Consider the following 15,045-nt stretch of genomic DNA (forward strand, 5'->3'; position numbering starts at 1 on the left):
GTGAACTTTAACCTCTGAGGCCCACCGAGCAGGACAGATGACCCCTGCTGAAATCTGAGCCCTTTGGTTTCCATGTGAAACCAGACAGACACCTGACCCTCTGGATTCCTTACACACACACACACACACACACACACACAAAAACACATATAGAGACACGCAATCAGAAACACCTGTTCAGTCTACACAGAAGTGCACGCCAAGTACACACGGCACACAAACAATTCAACAGGCACATAGAGGCACTTTCAGTGACGCACAAAACCCACATTCAAGTGAGTCTTGTGTATCAGTTTCCTTATAACACACAAGCAGTTCTTACTTTAAGCAAGCATTTCTCAACATGAGCAGCAGATATTACTGTGACTCCGTCTATTGTATCTGCTGCGGTGGCCAGTGTGTGTCTGCAGAGTGACAAAAGAAACACAGTAAGTTTGCACTGCTCATGTTTCTCCAGCAGAAGCATGGAGTGAGACTGGTGCGTTTCCAGCTCTTGAGCCATTAAAAAAAAGTTGACTCCTTCTGTGCTTGCGTATGCATATGTTTATCTATATATATATATGTGGCTTTGTGTGGGTGATAACATAAACTGTGAGAGGCCAAAAAAACAAAAAGATATAACTTGCTGTGTTCCGTATTTTTGTTGGTAAAGACAAAAACCAACAGTGTACTTTAATATTTATACAACACTTTTCTCAACTGTGGCACTCAGCTCTAAGCCCATTCACTCCTACTGATGACAGAAATCTGTAAGAACGGGTCACAAATACAAGGCTCCACTTTCAAAAACAAAAAAAGACTAAATCATTTCCTAAAACATTTTCAACTGTGGATTAATACACATTTGATGCTCAAGTGAGTATTTCCAGCAGCAGAGTGCTTAAAAAAAGGGGAAGAAAATAAACTACAGTGCCCATGTTCCTCATGAAGAAGCAACATTTCACCCAGTGTAATGGTGTGGCTCACAAATGTGTTTTTAATACATTTTAGACAAAAATGCAGATCTATGGAAAATACTTATATGACCAATTTATTGTAGTATTTTTTCTTTTTATGGGGTTTGTTGACAGTTAAGAAAAATGTACAATATCACCAGATGTATCCTCAAATATGAGTAAAAGTAAGGTATTGAAAAGAGTATAATTTTGATATTGGTACCAAAACTAGGAGTTGTACACTATGACCTGAGACAGAAATGGGTGAACGCTCTAAAAGCGCACACATTCATTATATGACTGGAGTGAAGTACGGTATAAATGGCATGTCCATGTCAGTACATGTTTGTAAGCATCTCTTTTTCCCTTTCACAGTTCATTAAGAGGAGCCACTTCACTGCTGAATGGAGGGGAACAGCAGCTCTGAGCACACAGTGGAGCCGCTAATCCTTCACTTATCTGAGCTACATCAATACTCCAGCATTCTTTGCCTTCCCTCTGTGTGCCCTGCCCCACCCCTCCCCCCCAAGGTGCTGCTTGAGATCCATCCTATCTTCTTTTCCTTCCTCTGGACAAAACAGAAAGGGTGCAGGGGGTAATAAGAAAGAGCGGCAGGGGTGGGATGGCCCTGGTAAGGTTATTAAGCCTCACACACAAACACATGGTTCGCCACAGGGCCACTGAGGTGAGGCCCCATGGGGTTGGGGGCCATTCCTGTTTGTGCATAGGTGTCTGTGTTAAGAAGGAAATTTATGTGTTCATGCTGGGGAGGGGGGGGAATCATGAAGCCACCCACCTTTTCCAGGCAGGAACAAACTGGTGTCTGCTTGATAGTGTTGTCTGATGTCCAGTCAGTGCTTTGTGCTGTTGGTTAATATCTTTAAATGGGATCACATTCATGCTGAAAAAAGGACCCAAACTGTGCAGGTACTGTATGCTTGGAAAAGAACGGCCTCTGCAAGCACAATTTAGGCCAACGTGTAACAGCAAAACTATCCACTGAAACCTAAACAAATTCAACTTATTTAAGTGGGTTAACAGCTCCTTGAGGCAGCGTGAGACATGTTTCACTGCAGGTTTTACAGACTGTCAGCCCCTGTAGCTGGTTGAGTAAAAAACTCCCACATCAAGCTGTAAAAAAAAAAAAAAAAAAAACTTCTTTGGTTTCCTTTTTCATATAAAATAATTGAAGTGTGCACTGTACATGGAAATTATAGGTGGAATCAGACCAAAATGCTGCATTGGACTGACGTGGACTAACTGTGGTCAGGGAGAAGGGGGTGAAAAGAGAGGAGAGGCGCAGTTGTAACTAGCTCTATCTTTATAGCAATAAGGATAAAGGCTCTTTAAACAGGATTTGGCCTGACCCACCACTCTATAGCTGGGAGCTGATACAGCAGTGCACAGCCAGTGGTGGATCATTTTTCATCTCCAAATCTGCTTTGGCATGGTCAGGAGTGCCAGTGTGTGTGTGTGTGTGTGTGTGTGCGTGCGTGCGTGTATATCTGGGGGTGAGGTGGTGGGGTAGTCGGGACTCTGAGAAGGAGGGGCTGTCAGCCAAGGGTGCATTGTGGTCCATCTTTTGTGGTTTTTATTGGTGCTACTCTGACAACACAAGGCTGGGTCTTCCCTCACTGCTCAGCTGAGCAATCAGGTCACCTCATCTTGACAGACACAGACACACACACACACACACTCATACACGCAGACGTAAACACACAGAGGCATACACACACACGCACGCACTCGTAGACACACAGTACATGCAGCCTGCAGCTGTTGCCAATGATGTCAGTCCTGATTTGGCCCAACTAGCCTTTTGTTTCACAGCATGAACACAGAGCAGAGGAGGAGGCTTCAATTGGCAGTACAGCAAGAGTTCTTCTCTCTAAGATTGTTTGGATTAAGGATTAGCTACTGGTTGCACACATGAACGTCTGAAAGCAAAACAAAGACATTTTTTTGTGCTTGAACAGATAATAGGTTAGAAAATTGACAATATCTTTGATAATCAATTCACTGTTTAAACCATTTAACATGTAAAATGCAGCACATTGGTTCCATCTTTTTCAAATGAGAGGGTCTGCTGTTCTATGGCTAATCTATAGCTACGCGCACAGCAAATAATCGGTCTTGTGTTTCAGACATTTCTAGATTTACAGTGGTGTGAAGCTAGTTATATAAATGTTAAAACTGAATAGAAGGAACAAGAACACAGGAAAAATATTACACTGATTTCTGTGCACTAAACAAACAAACTTAAAAAGCTCCAAGCTCTTGATAAGTGACAGCAGGTTACTGACACCTCACTGTAATGAGTTGTTCAAAAACATGAAAAGTACAAAACTGACTTAGTATAACACAAAGTTAGAGACCGCTGCTCTAGTCAACCCCCCCCCCCAACACAAATACACAACACACGCACACAAACACTCTCTGCCTCCAACCCCCTGATGTCTGTTGGCAGAACTGTCTGAGGAGCTAAATTGGTACTTTCTCATTTTTTCCTCTTTCTCTCTCTCTCTCTGTAACTTTGCCACTCTCTCATTCAGCTGTGTTTGTGTGTGTGTGTGTGTGTGTGTGTGTGTGTTTGTGTGTGCGCACATGTGCATATGTGTGTTACAGTGCAAGAGCAGCACGAGTGTCTGTGTGTTTTCATGGCAGGAGGACAAGAGCGTGGGTGTCACTAAATGAAACAGAGGCTGGAGCAACTGCACACTCTGTGGCAATGTGATAGGATGAGCCAACTCGGTTAACCAATTCTTGGAATGAGCCTCATCTGAATTAGGCGCACGCCACAAACACACACACACACAAACACAAACACACACATATATGCAAGCGAACGCACAGATACACACACAAGTTGTCCCAGTGCCCAGGCAGCTTTCCTGCTGCTGATAATGAGGAGGTTTGGAGATGTGCGTTTGTTTGTTCAGATCTGAAACACACACTTTAATGGCTAACTCAATGGCTTGCACACTTCGCCAATCACGCACCAGTTTCAGTCGACAGAATCAATGTTCGACTTACTTTCACATTTGTGTACGGTGGCTTTTGTGATCGTGGACTCAGAAACGCACGCACACAGCCACATATCACACCTGCTGACACGAGATAGAAACATAGCATGACACGCTCTTCCACTGAGCTAGTATGCTGTCAGTGACATTTTCGAAAATAATCCTACTTCTCCTGACATTTCATGCGGCGGCTGGTTACAGTGCACACTGCTGTACAAGCAGCTCGCACCTTGATCTGAGATATGTTCCTTGGAAGCCCGGCAGCCAGGGCTGCTTGTTGGAGCAATGATTTGATTAGGTTTGCGTTGATTACAGTCTTGTTGGTTACAATATACGACTCTATCAGAGAGAGCAAGAGGGAGGGCGGGAGAGGGAGTGATTGTGAGTGGGATTGTCAGTTTGTCAAGCTGTCAAGAGCTATGCTGTATTGCACTTTTGTGTTTAGCTGAGGTGTGCGTGGGTAGGCGAGCAGAGATTCAAAATGAATCAGCTGATATCAAAGAGCACCAGCGAGGATATTAATACAAATCTGTTAGCAGTTATCAGCACTCAGGAGAGAGATACGCTGCTGTGCGTGCATTGGCCCCTTTGAATAAGATCACGGCAAAGGAAAAGGAGCAGTGCATCTGAACAGCTCCCATTTCACAAACAGCACTATCGCGGACAAACACTTTTAACGGCAAGTGCCTTGTCTTGGCATTGTGCACGAGAGCTGTTGACTTTGCAGCACAGTGTCGCAGCAGCTCAATCGTGGTGTGTAATATTGGCTGAGAACAAATAATCTGAAAAGCCTCAGATGCCCTCTGCCTTTGTAAGCTTTATGAAATATTAACCAAATTAATCTACAGTCTTTTCCCAGAACATACTGTACTGCCACTGATTCCCTGTACACCAACAATCATTCCTGAGATTAATTCAGAGAAATGCAGCAATATTTTTGATCTGCGAGAGCCAGGGACAAGTTGTAATTATCCCCCTCCATATATCATGTTTTCTATTAATTAGGTCTGTGCCCGTCCGTTGTTAAAGAGACGGCCACAGAGCCACAGGCATCTCTCAGCACAGCTCTGCTCCTAACAGCAAGTGTGGCGGGTGGAGCGCGTTATTATAACATTACGGGGCTTAACAGCCAGCAGTGCAGCATCTGATTGGAGGTCAGATTCATGCTGTACCCCATGAAGATATTTTTAAAGACCGATATGATACCGTGTTTAGTAAAGCAATTTCTAGAGGCCTCAAGGCAGAACAAAAGGGCAGAGTTCACTGAGAGCAGAAAGAGCTTCACTCTCAACATGTGACCAGAAAACGAGGGCCGCAAAGTAAAATAGAAAATCATTTGAAGGGATTTTACAGATTGCAGATTTAATGTCCGTCTGATGGAAAAAAAGAGAGAGAGAGAGAGATCAGAATTAATCCTCTTAGCTGTTTGTTTGGTAATCTGATTTAGTCAGATTTTTAGGCTGCTATCTCTGGTTATGGTTACTGATGCTGTCTCTGGATTGACCACAGCCATTTTCACCTTCAGCACCCAGCAACCCCCCCCCCTCTAACCCTAATATAAGGGTTTGGGCTTGACATATAAACAAAATATCTGTATATGTAAATCCCTATTGCAGTTCACCAAATTCAGCAATGTGCTTATGAAATGATTCCCCACTCTGACAGTGCTCCAGAGAGGCACACTATGGCTGTCCCTGCTCCAAATAAATGACCTACTTTGCACATTAACACACATTTACATGCAGGCTAGATCCAGGGCAGCTTCATACTTTCTGTTCCCAGCTCAGATGCTTTTTGCTTGAAGTGCAACGTGGCTCCCGTCCAATTCTTAGAAAACGTAGCCCTTTTCTTATTCTCCTGCCATCTTTGAAGGGGATCGCTCTGGCAGCAAAGCTGAATGGAGACAGGTTAAACAATACTTCCTTTCAACCTAACTCGAAAATAGGTGCACGATAATGCGCCAGGTCCTCCAGCAGAATTGCACTTTTATCGTGCGAGCATGTTAAAGGAAGGTGAGGTTGGCGCAGAGGCCCACCTAAGGAGCTCCCAGCTCAGGCAGAGCTATTTCCAGACCACCAGCCCCTCCCGTCTCCTCCACCTCCACCTCTGGTGGGGGAAACCACACATCTGCACAGGCCCCAGTCACAGACATGACTCAAGAATGGATCCATTATTCACACAGGCTGTTAGGGGACTGGCACACAAGGGCTGGATGTAGTAGTGGGACACGAACACTCACTTTTACTTTACTTTACTTAGAATTGCTCAAGCAGGCAAAAATACAGAATGAGAGATGAGTTTTTTTTAAACAAAAGAAAACAGGTGAACTCAGCATTTCCACGTATTATTAGACAAGTTAAACAACGTCATAGAAATATCCACAGTGTGATCTGAGCAGTGTAAAATGAAACAGCCCCCAACAGAACAGATTTGCCGCTGTGTCCATGTGCACGCTCAACGCTGAAATGATACGTGTAAACTATCAGGGGCCATGTGACTGTAGACGCACACTGAGGCACACAATACAAAGCAACGCTACACAATTGTGCCGCGAAAGTTAACACAGCTTTAGACACACGTCATATCGAGTTCAGAGAACGCTTGACAGCACAACGCAGCTCCACATAGCTCGACATGGATGAATGTGTGAGTGCTCTCACACACACACACACACACACACACACACACACACACACACACACACACACACACACACACACACACACACACACACACACACACACACACAGAGGCCAGATTGTATACGAGTTTGCTCACGGACCATGATAAGAAAATGTGGTAAATGCGTAATCTGATATGCATGGCTTGAGGTTTCTCCCTGCCTTTCTTTTCCTCTTGGAAATCGCAGGTTGCATCCATAATTTACACCAGCCTCCGTCTGTTTCTCTCTTTTCCACTCTGCTCCCTCCCTGTTTCCTCTCTCTCCATCTCCCCTTCTCTCTCCTGGCAATCTGGCTTTTGCAGCTTTGCTCATTAGCATATTGCAGATTGTGCAGATGCCACCAAAAATTATTCACCTTCCAGCACTTTGATGCTGTTTCACATGTATACAAACTACAGTGTCGACATTTTGCACAGCCTCCCAAACAAAAGCAGAGGGACAGGGAGTCTTTTTACTCAAATGTGTTGGGGCCGTAACGGGATGTCCTTTCGTCTGATGTTCCCTCACATCCTCATTCACCCCAATTACATCACGCATCATGTCAGTTGAAGGTTTTTGACACCCTGATGATGACGATGGAGTGCTTCGTCTCTGTTAAATGAACACTTAATATTCATGCAGTTCAAGGGATAACTGAATACATAATATTCATGCTGTTCAAAGGCTAATTGAACCAGTGTTCGTGCATGTTTTTGCATCAAATGGAGCCTCGTCCTGCCGTTTATTCAGAAGGAAGCAAATGATTGGAGGGATTGGGGATGTGAGGGTTCGCAGTTGTCCTCCTCTTGGAGATTGATATTGGTATTGCTAGAGGCAGATCAATGGCCACACATGGTAACTAACCTTTGGTTCAACACTGCTTACACTGCTGTCCAGGTTTCACACACTTAGAACAGCTCAAAGCAGAGACAGAGAGGTATCACCACTGTAGTATGCGTGCGAGAAGGCAGTCTCGTAAACATCCTCCATGGGCTTTTTTCTAAATCGACCACATCAGAGGGAGAACAGTGATACTGTGAGGCACAGAATGACTTGGCATCGCAACTTGTGTGGGCTCTCGGGAGTGACTGCCCTGTTACCTGACAAACACCAGCTGTCTGCTATCTAAAGAGGAAATGCCATCACCCACAAAATCCCAATTCCAATCATGCAAATCATCACATAAACAAATACTTTCATTCAAAGCGGTGGCAGCGGACCTCTCACAGCGATTGATTCAGTATGTTCATTCACTGACATGTATGTGGTCTAGTATTGTTCTACCAAAGTGTTACAGTCAGACACAGCGTAGTATCAATTTCAGTATCACAGGAAAGTAAGAGGATGTAGTGCTTCTTCTGCCTCTACTATATAAAAAGATCACAAGTGCATTATGTTCTAGGACAAAACGCCGGTGTGTTTACTGGCTGGTGTGACACAACAAAAAAAAACTAAATCCAAACTGCAGCCATCTTCTCTTGTTTGCAAAACCACACTGAGGCCTATCCGTATCACCGTGCGAGCTGAGGCTCAACTGTTGGGATGAAGACGTAGGCGATGAATCAGGATCCTTACCAGTGTGGATGAGGACGTTCCTGTGTTTCCTATTAGGCAAAATCCGTCTCTTAATCCTCATCAATCACAGAGCCGGTCTGAAATGAAACAAAACAGAATGCAACACACATCAGGGAGTGTGACAAAACTCTGCTTTTTTAGTGATAGGAAAACAAGACTTAGGTGGCATCATTTATCGAGATGTAATAAAGCACCCTGTCGTGCATCTGACAGATTGAAGACACATAACAAGGACTGACAGAGCTGGAGAGAATGTGCATCTCTAATCCCCGCAAAATATGAAATATGAAATGCTTAAGTGATAAATACAAGTTGATTTTTCCTCTTCCTTGTGAGTGTTTTGCACCCATCGAGTCGCACAGGCAGCTGTCTTTGAACTCTCCAGGCTCTAATCATGGAGGAATATTTCTTCTTGGCTCCTGCCTCTTCTCTAACCACGACGTGCAGATCTCCTAATGGGACGACCACTTGCGGACTATTAATGCACTCGCCTACCTTACAGAACTGCATCTTTAGCTCACTTATTTCTGTGTTTGAAACTCCCACATCATTCCATTAACATTCTGCTAGACTGATCCCAAAAAAAAAAAAAAAAAAAGAAAAGAAAACTGTCTGGCTCACATTTTTTCCACATGTGTACTCGTACAGTAGGCGGAAAGAAAAGACTTGAGCTATCTTCACAGGCTACAGATTGCCCCACATTTAATTACTGTTAACACCAGCGCTAGCAAGCTAAATACGCCTCCATGATTTATTCATTTCCCCCCCATATTTGAGTCAAATTAAATTAGTCATATGGGTTTAATTAACTAAATATGATCTGATATTGTAATTTCACACTTGGATATGGGATACAGAGAAGGGTATTTGAGCACAAAAAAAAAAAAAAAAAAAAACGACGGTAAACCAGTGCTCATTAGAGTCTCTTATGTGTAGTCATGTTGGCATTAGCAACAGCAGCATCAGCTGTATGATTGCTCCTAATCAAGGTTTACACACTCGGAGGTTACCTTTGTTCCTAAAGAACCAGGATCATTGTGCTTACACCATTATTCACTGTTCCTATTAGTCATCGAACCGTAGCTAATACAAGTAGCTCCCCTCATATTTTCTGGGACCTATGCTCTGCTCATTACTGTTACTCACAACCACAAAACTGCAATTAGGAAAAATAATGGTATATCCCTCCAGTTAAAAAGGGTCGATTCACCTCGCCAGAAAAAATTCACTTAATGGTACCTGGCAACAGATGTGGTTTTGGTTTTATTCCGACAAAGTTTGAAGATAATCGTCTCCCATCCTCATACAAGGTCTGTTTCACAACAGCGCATCTGCATGACTAGAAGCAACTACAGGTAAGTGAGAAGTGAGTGTGTTTTATTGTTGAACTGAGCCTCTCACCGCTTTTAAAGAGTTTATCCTCCCTAATGAGAAAAAAAAGGCTGAAAAACACTTGTTTTTTTTCCTTTTACACATTTATGATGATGCAAAGATGCTTGAGAAAAATACTGCAAACATATTCAAACATTTGTAAGCACTTGTGTTGGGGAAGGTCATCCTTTTGTAGTGAATCAATGACGCTCGCATAAACTGAAACATTCACCACAGGACCTGCCGCGGGATTTTCCTATTCAACTGCACCTGATAATACCTAAGCTTGTGTGTCTTTAGTTGACTGAGTAGTTGTAAAGCACAATTTCTAATGCTGGTGTTATTTCCCACTCATACAAAGGCTCCATCATGGCACGAAATGAGCTGCAGTGAGTGATATTAAAAGAAAAAAAAAAAAAAAAAAGCAAGCGGTAATTTACTGATACCCGGTAATGAAACATGAGGCCGGTGCGGCATATTTTCTCACTCTCACCGAGAGGAAATATGGCTGCTGAGAGCTACGCCGGCTTGCAAAACACTGTCACACTGCCTCACGACACAGACAGAATTATCAGAGAAAAAACAAATGGAGGCATTGATTCACTAGTTGTTTATTTACAGCCCTCTCCGGAGAAGAAATAAATTCCCCTGTTGGGGCTTTGTTTCCCCATCACACAACACAATGGGATGCATGAGAAGAGGGGTGAGCAGGCCACACACACACACACACACACACACACACACACACACACACACACACACACAGGGAGAGAGAGAGACAAAAACACACATACAAATGTAAGACGTGCGCGTGCGCGCGCACACACACACACACACACACACACACACACGTCTTACATCTGGATTAATCTCCAATGGGTGTCATCACAGATGCCATTAAACGTAGCAGAAGGCGAGAATCATGCAGGAGAGAGGCTGCCATCTGAATAATTTATTCAGAGGCTCATCTTGTCTCACACCAGGGGGATTTCTGCTTTCAATTTACACTGTTTTCCTCCCCATATTCAAATCAGGGAGCAGGTTTATTGTGATTGGCACACGGAAGGTCAACGTTAGCAAGCTAGCGTCAACGCTGTCCTCAGTGGGCTGGTATGCCGGTCTATTAGCACACTAGGATAGTGTGTGTACGTGTGTGTGGCAGTCTTTGTTTACCTCAGTGTGCGCTGGGTGACACAGGAGAATAGGCCTGTGGAGCGCAGAGACAGCAGTGTGTGTCTGAGCTTATTAGGCTGCTTTCCAAGGACACAGGAGGCTCTAGACATTACACTGGCTGGGGAAAAAAACACTACTGCTAATCATAGCAGGAAGATGTTAGGACTGCAGACACAGAGCGAGGGGTAGGGAAGGAAGACAAAAGGGACACGAGAGGGAAGGGAGGATAAGAGAGAGGGAGAGAAAGTGGAGGAGTCAAGGATGAGAGCAGGAGGGAGGAGGCAGAGTGGAGTCAGACGAAGGAGGGAGAGCACAGAATGAAGTCATGGCTCTCATGCATGTCCTCACTGTGTGTGTCACACTGGGACTGAGAAGAGGACGGAGAATGGTTCACTAAAGCACAGGTCATCTGTGACAGGATGAGCTGCCATTAGCCAAAGGCACACAGAGCAACTGACAAGCAAAGGGGGGGGGACTCTCTCAGAGTGACAAACTGTATTTTCAAGGCTTCTTTTTGAAATCTCCGACATTTGAGGCAGCACAAAGGATCTGTTTTGTTGTTTTGTGCTGTTGTTGTATAATTCCTTGGGGAAAAGATCAGTCTATTTCACTTTGCACTCAATGTAGGCGGCGTACATGCAACAGAGACAGAAAACACATTTGAGACGTAAGCGCTGTGTTTGTCTAAAGACACTTGCTCTGTTAGAGAGGAGCATCTCATTCTCTGAAATGTAATCCAAAGTTGAAAAAAAAAAAAAAAAACAGGTTACGAGGTTATTCGGGGGGAAGCTGTGCTTACCAAGCAAAATGACCTTGTCATTTCCAGTAGTAAATTGGTATGTGCTAGCTGGCGCTGATGACAGGACTTGGCTGTTTCTGCCGTTACAGGCATGAATGGCCCTGTAGTAGCCGGGCACAGTGCAGCGGTTCAACAAGGCCTCTTTAACCAGCTGAATGACAGGCAAGCAGACGGGCGGTGAGCCAACCACAGACATTCAGCCCTGGCTGCTGTAATGATGCCAATTCAGCCAGACCAGAGGGGCCACGTGATGAGGGCAGAAAGAGAGTGGGAGAGGAGAGTCGAAAATCCATGAGCGCATCCACAGTTAGGTCAGCAGGCTGGGTCTTTTCTTCTCTTCACTGTATCCCACCTTCATATGTCTTCAATTTTTCACCATTGTCCAGCAGTCCTCTTGTGTTTGCTCTTTAAACAGTTTTGTTGTCTTTTTGTTACCGTGGGGAGTCTGCGAATGCGTGGCTTGTTAAACTTTTAATGTCAGTGTCTACAGCCCCGAGCATTGCGTCAGTAGCCCTTTGCACCCTCCGCCTTGTGGAAATCTCCATGCGAACTGAGGGGAAACTCAGCACCAGTATGACACAGCATGGAGGAATGCACCAGCGGATGTGGCTCTCTCCCTCTCTTTCTCCTTCTCAGTCAACCCCCATCTCCTCCTCCTCCTCCCCCTCCCCCTCCTCCTGCTGTGGGCAGGTCCATATGCACCCAGTAATTATCAAGGTTATTTTCTCCAGAGGGCCAAATCCCTGTTTATGGGCATGAGCGTGTGTCACAGGGTCCTGGCTGTCAACCCACAGGACGCTGACTCTGTAGACAACCCCAGAGAAAATCTCGGCTTCAGCGACACTGCGGTTGCCAGACCCTGCAGTTGCTCAGCTTTTGCTCCCATTTAAAAAAAAAGAAAAAAAAGAAATACATTTGCAATTTTCGGCGGCTGTGTCATGACCTCAAATGAGACAGCAAAAATTATGTTTCGTATGAGCTTCAACCTCAGCTTTTGCCAAAACCCAGGAGTTATTTCTGGAAACCACCAACTAAATGAAAGGTATCCGGCAGCAAAGACAAAAATTAATACCTCGACACTGAACCCAAAAAAATAGCAAAGCTGGACATGAATGCCTATAAATTTAAATCAGTGTTATTTATTCAATGCAGACATGAGGCCAAGGAGTGCATGTTCGCATGTTAGCTCCACTGAACAGTATAAAAAGGAGACAATTTTCTACTATTACTGCTTCAATTCAGTCCCTTCCCAGAGCCAGACACCCTGGAGAATTGTGACCTGAGCTACGGTGCACATTTCCCTTTGGCAATGGCTACTGAGGAAGTGTAAACTGTGAAAGGCCATTGGTTAACAAGCCCTGTAAAAACACTAACCAATCCAACAAGCTAGGTATTATACCAGTTAATTAGAGGCAAACAGGAGGCAACTTTGTTTTCTGAATGGGAAACAGAGTGGGCTTGTTCTTGTGCTACAGAAGGTTCGTCAGCAAACAAGAGCCTGGAGCAACCTGAACTGCAAGCTCAAAAGTAAATTTGCATGTAACACACTGTTAGCCAGGGTCAGCAGTACACATACACACACACACAAATACACACATCGAAATCGGCTGCTCCCTTCACAAAAGCTGCTTCCTCTCCGTTTCATCACGCAGGCCGGGCTTTGTTAGTGTGCGGAAATGCCTCCAGAGGGAATGAAAATACTGGCAAGTCCCTGCAGCTCTTTCTGGAGAGAGACGCAGGGGAAAGGAGACGGGTCCTGCAGCTGCAAGATCACACACACGCAACCACACACATGTATGCCAAGTGCCCATGTAGGTTGAGGGCTCCGGTTACGCACAGAGATAAGTGTGTTAACCTATAGAACGTAAACACCGGTGTTTGGTTACAGGACTGTCAGCGGAGGAGTCAGAGGAGGCTAACACTGACAGTACACAATCTAAAGATGGACTAATGTTATTACAAAATGCCACAGAAATTATAGGCAATGTCACTGTGAAAGCTCATACCACTGCTAAAATCAGGGGTTTTTCCAGCCTGGGAATTACGCCTGGAGAATTAAATGACTCTGCTTCCTAGGTTCATTAAATCATACAAGTATTGCTGTCTTATTGAGGGATCCCATAAAACAGTCGAAGTAAGTTCAATAAAAGTTGAGATTTCTGAATCACTTTAAATCAAAAGTGGCAACTAAACCTCACTATCCATTTTCTATACCCACTTGCCCGGTTGCAGGCATTCACACCATCACTCAGTTTAGAGTCCCCAGTTCACCCTAGCTGCAGGAAAAGCAGAGCACCCAAGGAAAACACATGGTGAGCACTGGGAGAATGTGCAAACTTCACACTGAACAGCTCCAGTCGCTTTGTGGGTGCAAACCCTGCAGCTTCACAATAACCACTGAGCCACTGTGCAGCCCAGTGCCTCATTAGTGCTCTTAAATTTTTTTTTAATATTCCATTACCTCACTCCGTGGCCATCTTGGTTGGCGAACAACACATGTTTGTAATCAGACGACAGCGCTCCAACAACAGATGATTGCAATCAAACAGTCAATGGCCAGCAATTAAGGCAAAAATACACCATATTAGCAAGACACAGAAACCCACGATTTAAAGGAACACGTGATGTTTTCAAGAGATTGGTCCATTGTTCAAGTCATGAAAATCCAGACACTGAAATCATGTTTCTCCTTAGTATGTTAAATGATAGCAGCCGTTGAGACTAGTATTATCCAAAATAAGAGGTCAAGCCTTCTAGTAAACAGTTGTCAGTGGTGATTTATTATTTTGTCCAGCAAATTCACAAGCTGTAAAATGTATTTAACATACACCGAGCAGACTAGTCACATTCATTTTTGGAACTGTTTCAGGTGGGCAACCACTGCGCTGAGTGATTTTCAGCTCTACAGCGTCTCTCCGTGCCACCCACACTCACATTCAGTTGACCCAGGTAAATTAAAACAGTATGCTATTTTTATTGAATATTTCATGTAAATTGTACCTCCCACACAAAACTGACAGACTCAGCTGCTTCATACTACGTCTTTTCATTACAGCTGCTACAAGTTTTCTGAGATAATACCAGTCGCCTACTATCAGACAACGCTGAGTGTGTGCTAAAGATACATTCTCGTACTTCAAAACCTGGGTCTCATTGTCATCGATTTAACTAATACACTGTATCTAGTACAATATTGCATAACATTGTGCTCACCGCCTCCACTGGACACAATTTTACAACAGAATCAAAAGGGAATAAGGAAATACAAGGCCTAAAAAAGATAGTTGCATCCCTCTGATTGAACAACCACAAACTGCACAATTAATTAAAGACCCTCCCTCCCACCTAAGTCACAGCCATTTGTCTTCGCATTTCAAGCCAACAAAAACATCAGATCAACCTGCAAGCTGAACAAAAACATGAGAAAGTTGGGGTTTTTTTTGTCACCTTCATTAGAAGTGCCGCACGTAAGTACTTTACTTTAAAACAATTGAAAATTAACAAAAT

The 15,045-nt window shown here is 44.1% G+C and overlaps 1 protein-coding gene across 4 annotated transcripts in view; it reads right to left on the reverse strand.

Moving 5' to 3' along the window:
* The window catches only part of zmiz1a (zinc finger, MIZ-type containing 1a), a 97,389-nt gene that overhangs the window by 52,362 nt on the left and 29,982 nt on the right, over positions 1-15,045 (reverse strand). For 3 of the 4 annotated variants that reach the window (XM_071480475.1, XM_071480472.1, XM_071480474.1), the window contains exon 3: positions 8,196-8,272. The exons of the other annotated variant lie outside the window; for it this stretch is intronic. The gene's annotated coding sequence lies outside the window, so the exon portion shown is untranslated. The remainder of the gene's footprint in view (positions 1-8,195; positions 8,273-15,045) is intronic. 4 annotated transcript variants of the gene reach the window in all.

Source organism: Trachinotus anak, unplaced genomic scaffold (genome assembly GCF_046630095.1).
Source record: "Trachinotus anak isolate AG129_WGS33_773 ecotype Australia unplaced genomic scaffold, CSIRO_AGI_Tana_v1 ptg000007l, whole genome shotgun sequence".
NCBI classification, from domain to species: domain Eukaryota; kingdom Metazoa; phylum Chordata; class Actinopteri; order Carangiformes; family Carangidae; genus Trachinotus; species Trachinotus anak.